This window comes from Urocitellus parryii, chromosome 2 (assembly GCF_045843805.1).
Source record: "Urocitellus parryii isolate mUroPar1 chromosome 2, mUroPar1.hap1, whole genome shotgun sequence".
Lineage (NCBI taxonomy): Eukaryota > Metazoa > Chordata > Mammalia > Rodentia > Sciuridae > Urocitellus > Urocitellus parryii.
In genome coordinates this window covers 109513160-109528386 of record NC_135532.1, presented here as the reverse complement: position 1 = coordinate 109528386, position 15227 = coordinate 109513160, and the positions used below count along the sequence as shown (strand labels likewise).

The following is a 15227-nucleotide window of genomic DNA, read 5'->3' as shown; positions in this document are numbered from 1 at the left end:
CTAGTGTTATCAGTTATAATAATATAGAATAGAATTATTTTATTTTATTTTATTTTCTGTCTAACTTTTATTAGTGCCTTATAGTTATATATAATGGTGGGATTTGCTGTTACCAATTCTTACATGCACATCATATAACAATGTAATTTTACCAATATCACTCCACAGCACTTCCACCCTCCCTCCCCTCCTCCTACAATCTGGTCCTTTTCCTCTACTGATCTCCCTTTGATTTTTAGGAGATTCCTCCTGCCCCTTTCGTTTCCTCTTTCCTCTCTATCTTTCATATATGAGAGAAAACATGTGGCTCTTGACCATCTGAGTTTGGCTATTTTGCTTAGTATGATGGTCTCTGTAGTTCTATCCATTTTGTGGCAAATCACATAATTTTATTTTTCTCTATAGTTGAATACAACTTCATTGTGTATATAGACCATGTTTTCTTTATCCATTCATTCATTAATGGAAACCTAGGCTGATTCCATAGTTTGGCTATTATAAATTTTGTTGCTATAAACCTGGGTATGCATGAATCACTGTAGTAAGATGACTTTAATTCTTCCAGATAAACACCAGAGAGTAGTATAGCTGGGTCATATAGTGGTTCCATGGCTAGTGGGTTTTTTGTTTTGTTTTGTTTTTGCAGGTGTGGGGCAGAGGCACACAGCCACTGAGCCACATCCCCAGCCCTAATTTGTATTACAGGGTCTCTCTGAGTTGTTTAGTGCCTTGCTTTTGCTGAGTCCGGCTTTGAACTTACAATTCTCTTGCCTCAGCGTCTCGAGCCACTGGGATTACAAGCATATGTCATTGTGTTCAGCCTATGCCTAGTCTTTTAAGGAGCTTCTATACTGACTTCCATAGTGGTTGTACTAATTTACAATCCCACTAAAAGTGTTCCTTTTTCTCCACATCTTCTCCAGCATTTATTATTATTTGTATTCTTGATGACTGCCATTCTGACTAGTGTGAGATGAAATCTCAGTGTTGTTTTAATTTGCATTTCCATAGTGCTAATGATGTTGAGCATTTTTAAATATATTTGTTGGCCATTTGTACTTTTGCTTTTGAGAAGTGTTTGTTTAATTAATTTTCCCATTTATTAATTGGGTTATTTGATCGTTTGGTGTAACATTTTCGTCACAGATTTTGTCTTCATATATTCTAGATACTAATCCTATGTCAGATAAGTAGCTAGCAAAGATTTTCTCCCATTCTGTAAACTCTCTTTCCTATTCCTAATTGTTTCCTTTGCTGTACAGGAGCTTTTTAAATTTGATGCCATCCCATTTATTCATTGATTTACTTATTATTTATTTATTAATGCTATCTCATTTATTTCCTGAGCTTTAGGGGTCCTATTGAGAAAATTGTCACTTGTGAGTATGTACCAGAGAGTTGACCCTACACTCAGGCTCACTCTCAGAAGGAACCACCTCAGCCAACATGAGACAATGTAGTTGTACTGTTTGAACCACCCAGTGATGGCATTTCGTTACGGTAGGCCCAGCAAACTAAAGCAAACTCATTTTCCCCTTTCAAGACTCTTATTTACATCTGCAAAATGGTAACACAGGATAATATGAATAAATTCAAGGAATTAGGAAATGGGGAAATGGATATCTTAAAAGAGTCAGTATTTAGTCTACCACAGCATGATTATAATCAAACAATTTTATTCATTTGAAGATATAGGAAAAATAAAAATTTCCTTCTCTCCAGACTCAGTGTTATTTATGGGACAGAAGTCCAATTTACTCTGATATTTTTATGGAGAAAAAAATAAAAGAAAATGCAGCCTTGCATAAGATAATTTTCTATATTAGAATACTAACTAATCCTTTTCAAAAGTGCTGCCATTTTTACTTAATTCATTATCCAGATTAAATGCATTTTATGAACAAGAAAAGTTACAAATAATAGGTTTGAGTACTGATTTGGTTGCATTTCGATTAAAAAAACTTATTTATAATTAAGAATATCTTTCAATAAGTGGCTCAAGATTTTGCACAGAAAATAAAAACACTTTTTCTTTTACTACAATATTGCAGTTTCACAGTGTTCCCAGATTGATATATGTCTATGTGTGTATAAGTGAAATCTTTGAACCTTTTTATATGATATACATAGACTGCTTATATGTGTTTACAGAAGAACCAAAGAAATTCAATTTGGGATATATATAAAAATCGCAATTACTTCACCATATGGCAGGTTACTTTTTCCAGGTCACATTTAATATTTATTATTTTCTCATCTCCCAACCTCTTTTAACAGGTCAGAATGTATGACCTCACATATCATTCACACAAGGAGGCAGAAAACAAAAACCACCGAATTCAAGCAGAAAGACATTTAATGCAGGTGTTTATAAATTATAAATTTACTGGAGAAACAGAGGGATCAAAACAGAGACTTAAAACAACACACACATTTTGTCTTACAGCTCTGGAGGCCAGCACTTTGAAAATGAATTTCACTGGAGAAAAGCCAAGGTGTTGACAAGCTGTGCCTTCTTCTGGAGGCTGCAGGAGGTTTCCTGCCTTTGCTAGCTTCTGGACGCCATAGGCCTCAGAGTGTCCCCCCAGACATCAGTTCACTTGGGTACCCCCAGGTACCTCAACTTCAAGTTACATGGTGCCTTCAATTCTAGCGGCTGGGCGATTTACAGACCATGTTCAGACCTCTGGGCAGGCAGGAAGCTGGGAACGTGGTGATGAGGACAGGGATCCAACTTCTTTCATGCTCAGAGAACTGAAGCTCAGATGCAAAGTGCAGTCAGATCCCTGCCACTGTCTGAAAATTCAGGTCTCCACGGTTGTGCTTGCCCACGGTCAGAAGCACAGCCCCACTGTATGTCCACCTTCCTCCTCTCCTATGAAGTTAAAAATGACCTGACTCTAATGTGCAGCGAGGCCTCTAAATTCAAAGGAAGAAACGTTCCATAATTTTTGCCCAGAATAAAGTTGAATTAGCTGACATACAGGAGCCTCCTCTTATTAGGGTAAAGAGGTAGAAAATGTACACAAAACAAAAAGGGAAAAAATAGAAACTGAGGCTATCATGAGAAGAAAACAGTCATTGTCAGGTGGACAGGAAATAGACATTTTACAAAGGAAGGATGAAAACAGCACTAGGAAGAAATTATGTTTAGCAAGCTGTAAACGTGTGAAATGAAATAGTCAGAATTTTAATCTATTACAACCTAAAAATTCTGTATGATTGATATAAATGACCTATCCCAAAACACACGGAATTCATTTTAAAATGTGTGTGATGAAGAATACCTCAACACATTCCCCAATCTATGAAAATCCTAATGAAAAGAGAAAGAAAATCTTAATGAAAAGAGAAAGGCACATTTTAATCATGTTGAAATGATGATATACTTGGCAATAATGTTCCTCCTACGTTCAGTAAGATTCTTTAACTTTGAAGGTTTAATATCTTTTAAAAAACAGAAAAAAATTAACTTGTAGATCGTTTATATATGGGTTGATTTGGGATTGGTTGTTGAACCATGATGCAAGAAAAGACCACTGACACCAATTTTAAATCAAATTAAAGCAAGGTTGTATTGTGTGCACAACAGCTGGCCAGAGACTGTCTCACCTGAAACCTGGGCCAGGGAACAGTCCCCCAGTCCTTCAGGAAAAAGGTTTTATAGCACAAAACGTTGCAAAAGGGAGTGTCTTGAGAACTTACAGCCAACAGGATTTTGACAAACATAATACAAAGGCAGATAGCAGGTTAATGCTCTGCATGGCATGATATTTTAAGGTAGGGAGTAAATTCAGATCCCAACATCAGAATTTATGAGGCACCTCTGAGGTTTTAGAGAGGGTTGTTATCTGGCCAGGGGGAGCCAGGATTTATGAGGCACCACTAAGGTTTTAGAGGGGGTTGTTATCTGGTCAAGGAGACCCAGGCATGGGTGAGTTCAGAGCACGGGCAGGAATTCCAAACAAATTTAGAAATCTCGGTAATTGATAGTAATTACATGACTTTGTGACACGATGGCTCCCAATCTTAAAATGGAATTAGGCTGGGTTCATCATTGGTCTTGTTTTCTTAGTTTATTCCTCTTTTCACATCAGGTTCCATGATGTTATGATTTGCATGTGAGGTGTCCCCCAAAAGCTCATCTAGGAGACAATGTAAGAAAGCTCAAAGGTGAAATGTTTGGGTTAAGAGAGCCTTAAACTAATCAGTGTGCTAATCTACAGATAAAGGATCAACTGGTAACTCTAGGTAGGTAGGCTGCGGCTGGCAGAGGGGAGTTTCTGGGGATGTGCCTTTGGAGTACATAATATGTCTTTGTTGAACAGAACTTTCTGTCTGTTCTTTAGTGGCCATGTACTGACCTGCTTTCTTCTACCACAGTATTCCACCATGATGCTCTGCCTCACCTTGGAGCAACAAGTAGAGCCATCTATTTATGGACTGAGACCTCTGAAACTATGAGCCCTAAATAAACCTCTACCTCTAAAATTGTTCTTGTGAGGTTTTTTGCTTACAACAACAAAAAAAAATGCTGACAAAAACACATGAAATAATTTTAGATAATTTATACTTTACACATCTGCAATAGATAACCATTCATCAAAATATTAGTCTCAGTCTTTTGTCCAATATCTTATTAAAACCTCAATGTGTGTGTGTGGTGTGTGTGTGTGTGTGTGTGTGTGTGTGTGTGTGTGTGTGTGTTGGGTGGGTAAGAGTTCTCTGTTTACCACCAGGTCAATTATTAGTAAAGGGAGATTTGATGTTCTGATGAGTGAGACCAAAGTCACATGCTTCTGTTAAATATTTTTAAAGCTGCCTTTGCAGAAAGATTTTTAGAGATCAATATGTCTTAAAGAATAAGAAACATTGCCATATAGGGACTTTGAAAGTTAGAAAGGAGATATTTTAAATGAGTGTGACTAGAGAGATGACCCAATCTATAGGGTTGGGCAAATTTGGTTTAGTGTAATTTTATTCTAAGTTTATCACAAAATACAGAAGCTATAGAATAATTTTTTAATAAATTTGACTACATGTAATTTCTACATAAGACAAAAAATGTGCAGCATTCCAAGAGTGAAGAAAATTTATTAAATGTATGCTTCACACTTAAAGGCAAAGGATGAAGTTTCAAACAGAAATGACTGCTAAAAATTAAAGTCAGTTAAAAGTATGAATAAAAGTAAGTTGGCTTTAAGTAGGCAAAAAGGGTGTTGAGAAACTGAAATGAATAAAAGCTACATTAGAAAATTGTTCATGATTTACAAAATCAGATTTATTTTCCAGTTACCATGACAAAGAGGAGACACAGCTCAAGAAAGTGTGGAGAGATCTAGACATTTTTAAAAATATCTGGAGAGTGCACTAACATGTTTGATCATCTTGGAGGGATTACTTAGGGGTATTTATCAAAATGTTAAATGAGTATAATAAAAATTTTGAGCCAGTTTGTGTATATATATATATATATATATATATATATATATATATATGACAGATATATTCATATATTCCCTCTGTCCCCCCATAAAATAATAAAGATATTTCATTAAATAGAAATGAAACACAAGCATATATAAGTAGTGCATGATCATTTTATTAGAAATATATTTATATATATTTATATGTACTTGAAAAGCACCAAAATGTTACCTGTGGTTACATTTAAGAGATCTGCTTTTTTTTTTTTTTTTTTTGGTGGTGGTGCTGGGGATTAAACCCAGGACCTTGTGCATGCAAGGCAAGCACTCTACCAACTGAGCTATACCCCCAGCCCATGTTTTTCCTTTTTTTTTTTTTTTTACTTTATTCATGCCCATATTTTCTTACTTTTACATTTGTCTGTAAAATTATGTGTAACTTCTCATTTTAGAAATTCTTTAAATTTTGCTTATAAAGAATGTACATCTTGGCAAAACACTGACCTTTATTTAAATTCTTTTTCCATATATATTCTGAGGTCATGAACAAGTGACTGGCTTGTCATCTATATATGGAGGATAATAACCATTTCTATGGAGTTTTGAAGACTATGAAATGTATTAATGTACCTAAAGTGCTTATCCTAGTGCCTGAAAACAGAAAATATTCAATTAATGGTAGCTGTTATTGTGTGATTGCTACCAAATATATAATACTATTATAAAATAAAAAAATAGTAACGTTTTTCAAGTATTATTACACATAAATACAGTATATGAACAAAGGGACCCAATTTGTAATTGCATCTAGAAAGTTTTATTTACTTTCTTTTTACTTTTTATTTTATTTTATTTTATTTTTTAGAGTGTTGTAGTTATACATAGTAGTTAGGTTCATCCCAACAAACCCATACATGCATGGAATTTGACTCTAGTTTGTGATTCTCCCCTATTCCCTCCCCCTTTTTTATACACCCCCACCATGCATTTAGAATTTTAACAAATTAAATCACTTTTCATTCTCACGTTAGAGTTTTTTGCTATGCTTATTTATTTCCAATGAGTTTTCTCCATGTATTATGAACACATTTATGGGAAAGTTTATGAATCATTTTAAAAAATGTATAATAGCTGATCATCCCCTGGGGAACTAAGATTATACAGGTAGTTAAACAGAATAATTCTCACTGTAAATGTTTTCATTCTCCCATCCCCTGAAATTGTCTAAATTTGACATAGAGAAATAATTCACAAGATAGTGTTTTACTTTGGGATGAACTTATATACTGTGTCTATTGGCTATATTAAAACACAAAGCAACAATTAGAGATTCCCTCTCAACACCTGTATCTAAAATATTATTCCGGGCTGGGGATGTGGCTCAAGCGGTAGAGCACTCGCCTGGCATGCGTGAGGCCCAGGTTCAATCCTCAGCACCACATACAAACAAAGACGTTGTGTTCGCCAAAAACTAAAAAAATAAATAAATATTAAAAAATTCTCTCTCTCTCTCTCTCTCTCTCTCTCTCTCTCTCTCTCTCTCTCTTAAAAAAATAAAATATTATTCCATGCTAAAGTTACTCAACATGATTTTTATAAAAGAAATTCACATTTTATATAATGTGAATTAATGTGTTTCTTGTTCACACTTGGTAAGGGAATTATCTGTTCAGAAAACTGATTCAACTCAAAATGGAAAAACAACTTGACCAGGAATTCTGAGAAATTAAAACTTTCAAAACTTTCTCATTTTGGACTTTGGAATTTAAAACAAAATAGTTTGCCTAAATGTATCATTTTAAGTTTACACAATGCCTCCCTGTTAGAAAAGACAAGATTTTAAATAATTTCTTGTCTCTTTCTGCTGTTAAAATACCTGTAAATTTCAAGTGCAATATAATTGGCATTATAATAAATGATCTGGCAAAGTGTTGTTGAACACAAAAGGACACAGAGATATTATGTCCCATTGTTACTATGAATAGAACCACCCAGACACTAATTAGCATCTCATAGCTATGATTACTTATTGTTCTTGTCCTACTAATCAAAGTTAAACCTTTCTAGTTCATATTTTGATTTCAAAAAGTTGTGCTAAGGAAAGATTAAATTTATCATGAATGCTAACAAATGTGAAGCATATGAAGCTAATTAAGTTTATAACTACTGAGAGTAATATGAAAAGGAAAATTAAATTGCTTTGCTTCAATGAAAATCTTTTAGGAAACATTTGTTGAATAAACATGAAAGCCTCTAAAAATATTTTCTTACACAATTTATGTTGGGTTAGTATTTTTATATATGGAAATCATATGTATCTCCTTTAATACTACTATTGTCTGCATAATATATTAGTTCTGTATGTTATGGTGTATAAAAGGGAAATAGTATATTTACTAAGCATTTCAATAGAACTCTCACAATTTTTAAAGCTCACAGCAGAGAGAAAACAAATTATTAGAGTGACAAAGAAATCTGAAATCAAGCAAGGTTAAAATTTATAAGAAACACAAAGATACACTACTGAAAGTTGTGTTGATAAAATAACATTAATTAAATTCTGTTTTGACATTTCTGACACTGTAACAGTTTAATCCAAGGAGTTATGTCTTTTAGAAATATTCTCTCTTTAATTATATCTCTGCTATTCCCTAGATTCTTAGACATCCAATAGGCAATATTTTCTATGCAAATAGTTCAATCATTATGGAAATGAGATTTCAATTTTGAAATGCATTCATGATACTTTGTCTATTGGTTCTTAGCCCAACATAAGGAAGAAGAGTGTTCAGCTGGAATTTGGGCCCAATCATAATTTTTTTTTTGTTCGCCAATTGACAGGTTTACAGAATTCATCTTCAGAGTGTTTGGTGTTATCCCCAGGATGCTTTCCATAGTGGAGCAGAGTTGAGATCGACTCTGGGGTATTAGCACATGATGAAGGTAATCTGTTTCCTTAGCTGAAGCTCACAAACAAAGCAGTTAAATCCCCATCCCAAATGGCTACGTTGGGACTCATTACACTTTTCATAGGCTTGGATCTTTTTGTTTCTGAGTCCCTAAAATGTTTATATAGGGCAATGAAATTTTCACAGAACCTGCGCCCATGTGTTTAAAGTAAAAACAAAATTTAAGGACCAAGAAAGAATGGGAAAATGAAGAGTGGGCACAGCCTCTGTGGGCCTCAGTTGAGAAGAGGGGAGAGACTTTGCCTTGAAAGGCTGCTTATTTTGCCAAAGTTTTCACTGATTTATTTCGTGAGCCATGGAACCAAGGCAGGAGCTTGGATAGGAGAAAGCTTTATGTTTATATATATATTGTATTCAACAGGTATAAAAAGAAGAGCTTCTGTTTGAAATTTTGTTTTAAAATTTCAAAATATTGACCTATTGAGTGAAATAAATTCAGCTTTCCAACTAGGGTTTGATGATATGAGCTTTGCTACCTCATGTCCTACATACTAGACCAAAATCTACCTTTAAATGGGAAAAGAAATGCACTCAGGAACTTCAGGAAAACCAGTCCACACACACACATATTATGCTTTTGATGTCACAGTTTACATCTGTTAATATTGGGTATCTCTTGACATATTATTATATCTCTAGGTATTTTTGAATAGGTTTTGTCTTTTGAAATATGTAGTAGTGATATATGCAATTTTCACATCATCATTAAAATACTGGAGTATTTTGAATCTGACTCCCCTTGGTGTTTCTTATAAGGCAGGTCTAGTGGCAATGAACCTCCTTACCTTCTGTTGCTTGGAAAAAATCTTTATCTTTATTTCTTAGGAACAACTTTGCTGGATTACACTTGGTTGGTGTTTGAATATATTATCATCCTACTCTTTCCTGGCCTGCAGAATTTCTTATGACAATTTCAAACTCATGGCTTTTTTGGAAAGTACATTGGGATCTTTTTTCCTCCTTGTTTTCATGATTTTTTTTCTCTTATCTTTGAAATTTTGGTCATAGTATGTCTTGGTGTACTCTTCTTGGGGTGAGTCTAACTGGACCCCTAGGCTGGGATGGCAGACGTGGTTCCAGAGTCAGAAGCAAGGGAATGTATGGTGCAGCCATGGAGCACGAGCATGGGAGGAACCTCAGTGGCTCTGAGATCCAGGTAGCAGACCAGCTGATTGTGATGGTGGCTCAGACGTCAGGGTACAGGTGCTCACATGGAGGATCCAGAGCCGGGGTCTGTAGCGTGGGTAAATGCGGATTATCCAGGGCCATCAGGCCTGGCACAGAGCTAGCCTTTATCAGTGGTGGCTATGTTGTTTGAGGCAGCTGGAGCTGGGGTATGACACATGCGCAGAAGCGGTGGCTCTGGGGTCAGGGCATGTATGAGATTGGGATAGTTAAAACACCAGTCCAAGGGTGCCACAATGTGGCTCCTACATGGGTGGGGAGCTCGGTAATGTCATCCTGTCTGTGGACACTGTTCAGGAAGATAGTTGGTACCGTAAATGTTGGAAAATTCCAGTGTCCTTTGCAGAGTAAGCCACTGGGAACCATAGTGGTGCCTCAACTGTGGTCACACAGATGGAGCCACCATTCTTCTTTGTTACTCACCACATCCCATGTCTCAGGCATGGTGACCTCCCGCAGCAATCCTTTCTGTGCAGTTTTTCATTCTTTTACTCCATTGTGCTGCTGCAATTTTGTTAACGTATATCTGAGTCCTCCCAAGGCTATTATCATTTAAGAATATGTGTCTATTTGTTATTTTTATGGATGAGGGAGAAGAAGGCTTGCATTTCCTATTCCATCAACTTGCTGATATCTTCTGTTGGCTTTTCTTAAATATAAGAAAATAACTGGAAATGGAGAACCTATGTATTTATTTTAAGGAATCAGAAAGTGGAAGAGCAAAATAATCCAAAGGAAATTAGGAACAGAGAATCAATGAATATAAGGGTAATGTTAATTTTTGAAATAAATTAGATGGAATCAATAAAACATCAAAGCCCTTGAATTTCTGATAAAGGATAAAATGTGTGAAATTTGGGGGAAATAACCACAAATACTGCAAAGTTGAGAGAATCATAAAAGGAGTATGAGACAAGAAATAATTTTTTATTATTTTATATTATTGAATCCTCTACAACTATATTATTTTATATTATTGTATCTTATTATTTTATATTATTGTATCCTCTACAACTAAAAAAATAAAATAAAATAAAGTAGAGAAATTGACTATTCAAAAGAAGGTTCTGTGCAAGCCTATGAATCACATTTTAAGACCTTAAGGATATATGGTGTTTCATAAGAAGCATGCATAATCAAAACTCCCCCCCCCAAAAAAAAAACTGGATTAGAAAAATACCTGTCAAAAGTTTAAAACGGTGATTAAAGATTCTCAATTAAAAATAAAAATAATTACCAAGATAGATAGTATCACATATCATGGGAACATCTCCAATTCATGTAATTGAATTACCTTTATACTGATCAACTCACGTAAGAATAAAAAGAGGGGGCTGGGGATGTGGCTCAAGCGGTAGCACGCTGGCCTGGCATGCATGTGGCCCGGGTTCGATCCCCAGCACCACATACAAAACAAAGATGTTGTGTCCTCCGATAACTAAAAAATAAATATTAAAATTCTCTCTCTCTCTCCCTCTCTCACTCTCTCTTTAAAAAAAAAGAAAAGAAAAGAATAAAAAGAGCTCTAGACAGATCACTTTATTGTTGGCAAAAAAATTCTGAATAAAGTATTTGAAAACCAAGACTTAGAATTATAAAAAAAATACACATTAGTAACATTAGCATTTCTATAAAATAATGAATAAATCTTTATCAGAAAATTCTTCCAGCCTACACCATGGTATCATTAAATCACTGAAGAAAAATCATATGGCCATTCTAAACATACTCCACATCCTTCCTTAAATAAAATTCAGAGGTTATTTCAAATAAAAATTGTAGCAATAGAGGAATAAGAGGCAATTATTATCAACTAAACATCATTGAAACAAACATAATCACTTCATCATGATTCTCAGTGGTGAAAATTAAAATTATTTCTATTAAAACCAGCAACACAGGAGCTGGAGTTATTTAACTCGCACTCAGCAGTAGAGAGCTTGCTTCGCACATGTGAGGCACTGGGTGCAATCCTCAGCACAACATAAAAATAAATAAAATAAATAAAGATATTTTAAAAAACAGCAACACTATGTGAGTTATCACTTTCTTATTATTATACAATGTTTAGAGGTTTTAGTAAATACAATAAAACAAGATAATATAAGTAATAATTGTTAATATTAAATTTAGAAACAGATAACAGTCTACATGGAAACTTGAAACATGAAAAATTACATATTTTAATTTTGTGGGATTTAGTAAATGACAATTATATTGAGTGAAAAACTCATCCACATGAACATACATAAACAAAATGAATGCATTTGATAAATAATTTAGAAGACATTTGAGAAGAATATCAAAAATGCTCTCTCTGTGACAGCAAGGACACCTAAATTAGAGTATTAGAGTTCTATCACTTCATGCACTTCATGGTGAGAAAGTTGAATCAGGGTACAATCCCTGCTGTTCACAAGGCTGTAAGATTCTCTTACCTTGTTGATGGAAACATGAATTGTTACAGATGTTCTAAAAAATAAATATGTCTTTGTGCTAAGAAATATGACTCCTGGGATGATACACAAAATAAATTAAAACAGAAATATAAAGTTGTTTATTCATAAGCATGTCTATTGCAAAAACATTTTAGGACAAATGTGGTAACAAGGGACTCCCATCTAAAGGAAATGGGTTACAAATGGCATGGCATTCATACACATGGCATGGTATTCACAGAGATGGCATGGTATTCACACAGATGGCATGATACTCAATTACACACATAGTATGCCATTCGCACATGTACTGCATGGTATTCACACATACATGGCATGGTATTCATACATACATGAAATGATATTCATACCATGATTTATCTACCAATTGTATTATTATATTACATTTAAAAGAGGGGAATTTTTCACTTTACATTGGAAAAAAAAACACATAAAATTAGCCAATTTAGAGCTTTGAAAAACTAGCAGATTTAGCAAATTGGTTGCCTAGGCTGTGATAATCTTGAAAGGTAAGATATTGAAAATATATTAGGATTCTCTAGGAACACCGAATCAATAAAATAGGTAGATAAGTAAGTGGATTTTTATTTATTTATTTTCTATTATTTTATTTGTTGATCTGTTGGGAATTGAACTCACACCCTTACTCATACTAAGCATGCACTTTATCCCTCAACTATATCCCAAGGCCATAAGAAGTTACTTATTTAATGGTTTTTGTTTATTTGTTTTTAGAGATTGTATCTTGGCATGTTGCCCAGGCTGATCCTCTTGCCTCAGCTGCCTGAATATCTGGGAAAACAGGTGCATGCTACCATGCTCAGCAATAAAGGAGGATACTTATTATGGTAATTGGCTTATAATTATGAAGGCTGAGCTATCCCATAATAGCTTCTGCACCCTGGAAAGCCAGGACAACCAGTGGTGTAATTTAGCAGAAGTCTAAAAACCAGAGAACCAGGAACTCTGCTGTCTGAGGGCAGGGGAAGATGAAGGTTCTAGCTGAAGAAGAAGAAGAAAGAAAAGAAGAAGAGAAAGAGGAGGAGGGGAGGGAGGGGGCCATCAGTCTCCCCCCTGCCTTTTGTTTTATTGAAGCCCTCACCGAATTGGATGATGTCTATGCATGTTGCTAAATGGGATCTTCTTTGCAGTCTGCTAACTCAAAGGCTAATCTTGTCCAGAAACAGCCTCAGATCACACCTGGAAATATCATATCTTAGCAGCTGCTGGCCATTCTTTAATTCAGCCAGGTTGACATACAAAATCCACCCTCACAAGAAGAAAGGAGAAAGAGAGATTTAAAAATAATTACAATTTTTAAAGATGACCTCGTATATATGGTGCTTAAGAAGATGCATGAAGGCGTTGAGGTTGTGGCTCAGTGGTAGAGCACTTGCCTGGCATATGTGAGGCACTGGGTTTGATTCTCAGCACCACATAAAAATAAATAAATAATGGTATTGTATCCATCTACAACTAAAAAAAATAAAATAAAATAAAGTAGAGAAATTGACTATTCAAAAAAAAGATGATGATGCATGAATTACTGAAATGTTAATGCTGGTTATTTTAGGCTAGTACATGTTCAATGGATTTTCTCTTTATATTATCAAAATAGTTTTTTACAATGTGTGTGCATAAGTTAAGTGTGTGTGTGTGTGTGTGTGTGTGTGTGTGTGTGCACATGTGTGTGTAAAATCAGGAGAACATATAGCTCTTTTCTTCCTGGGGGAGGAGAAGTAAAATAAACCTTAGCAAAAAAACACTATTTGTAAAATGTTGATACCTCTGAAGTTTAATAATCACATAACTAAGAATCTTTTTCTGTGAAACATAACTGGTAGCTGAACTTACCCTTGCATCATTCTGCAGAGGGAAATAAGCTGCTTATGTTCACATGAGCCTGCCATTCAGAGGGAGTTGTCTTTCTTCTTACCTTTCTCTCTGGTAATCTCGTAACAATTAAGACTTTTGAGAGCTTAACAAGGGCACAACTGAAAAAAAATCCTATTTCATAGATTATAGAGCAGAAATCTCTATCCTAATAGGATGATATCATGAAGCTTAGTAGTATATTCTTGGGCAACATAGATCATCCTAATAACGTTTTTACCTTCGACTTCTATACTATAGCACACCCATTCCTTCCACCTTCCTGTCTTGGATCGTTCTCCAATTAAATTTCAGAGAAGAATTTTTTTAAATGCATCTTTAGTCCAGGTTCTTTATTTTAAAAATCCACTTGATAGCTATTCTTGGATTCTTTAAAATCCTGTAAACAAAAAAAAACAAAACAATGATGGTCCCCTACCACATTATCTGCTCCCAAATCTCCATCCTTCTCCAGGGTTCTCAGCTCCACTAAATGGCATCATGAGCTAAGTAAGCTAGGAGTTCTATTTTTTATATAGTTGCAGATGGACAGCATGCCTTTCTTTTATTTATTTATTTTTTTATGTGGTGGTGAGAATCCAACCCAGTACCTCACACATGCTAGGCAAGTGCTCTGCCACTGAACTACAGCCACAGCCCTAAGAGTTATTCTTACGTGTTGTCATCTCCCCCACAATGACAGGTCTTCTGATTTCATGACCTAAGTACCTCACCTAAAATCTCTCAACTGAAGCCATTTCTTATTCCATATCATCTCCAGCTCATGCTTGAATGTTCTGTTCGTTTTCATGATGGTCATTTGGGTGTGGCCACAGGAAGGGACACAGGAGAGAGAAGCTCAGGAAAGCAAGACCTTATCGTAGGGGTTGGTCCTATAAACAGGAGTCCCAGTGCCACATGAAAGGCCACCCGAGGAAGCCTTGGGATCATTAAGAGGCAGAGAGTGAAGCAAGAGGAAGCTAAAGCCATAGCCTGTCTCAGGCTTTAGAGGGAAAGATAAAACCAGGCAGGACGAAATGTTCTGAATGGGCTATTTTGAATAATTGGGGGCTCCAAGGTGAAGGTGTTGCCCCTACTTGCCTGCTACCTGGCTGTGTAATGATCAAGGAAGATCCTTCCTCCTCAATAGTATGGGCCAGAGAGAGGAGATGTGGCTCTGGGTTTGTGTCTGGTTGAAAAACAAACTATGTCTCAGAACGGGCCAGCCCAGGAGGGGCAACCTCTCCCCAACCAGAAAGGGTTTAAAAATGTGTCCAATACCTTGAGCTATCAAAATAGCCACCTCATGGGCCATT

General features: G+C 35.5%; 1 non-coding gene across 1 annotated transcript; it reads right to left on the bottom strand.

Annotated features, from left to right (window-relative positions):
* Positions 1-5704: 5704 nt before the first annotated feature.
* Positions 5705-5777, bottom strand: Trnaa-ugc (transfer RNA alanine (anticodon UGC)). The gene has a single exon. It is a non-coding gene; the product is annotated as a tRNA-Ala (tRNA).
* Positions 5778-15227: the final 9450 nt, after the last annotated feature.